Here is a 672-nt window from a genome sequence, read left to right on the forward strand (position 1 = left end):
TTTATGAAAGAGTGTGATGCCACGGAAGGCTTCCAAAGGTTTGATGGAAGAAGGTTTTGTTCAGGGTGTTAAAGAACAATATCTGTGTGTTGGAGGGTGGAGCTTTTTATAGGCTGAATTTATGCAAAAGAGTATGAAGTTTCTTTTCCTACAACTAAGAGAACCCTATCCTTTTCCCCTAGTAGCTTTCTGTTCAAGCCCAAGCTTGGTAGAAAAGTGCTAATCTGGGGGTCCTGACTTATTGATGGGCTGCATGATTGTAGGGTGTGTTGTAAGTAATTTGCTATTAATGCCACTTAGAGAATGGAAATGTGAGGTTGGTTTGTTTTTTAAATTCATATATATTGGAGCAGATTCAAAGTCACTGTAAGAATTAAGTCTAGGCACAATTGCATCTAAGGCTTGGGATTAAAGACAGCATAGGACACAGCCAAGGGAATGCACAATTCTAGCCTGGACCACTCACTCTGTGCATCACATCAGGAAAAGGTTAGAAACTTTTTGCCTAGTTCCAATAGATGCTGTGTACATTCTTGAAAGTCCCCATCCTTAGTTTATCCTTAAGATAAACTGATTCTCCTCCTACTCAAGGGGTGCATTCGGTCATATCTTCAACAATTCTAGAGGTGTCACTGTATCAAAAGCCAGTCCAATAATTAATACCAATAAGGA

This window comes from Lipotes vexillifer, unplaced genomic scaffold (assembly GCF_000442215.2).
Source record: "Lipotes vexillifer unplaced genomic scaffold, Lipotes_vexillifer_v1.1 scaffold418, whole genome shotgun sequence".
Lineage (NCBI taxonomy): Eukaryota > Metazoa > Chordata > Mammalia > Artiodactyla > Lipotidae > Lipotes > Lipotes vexillifer.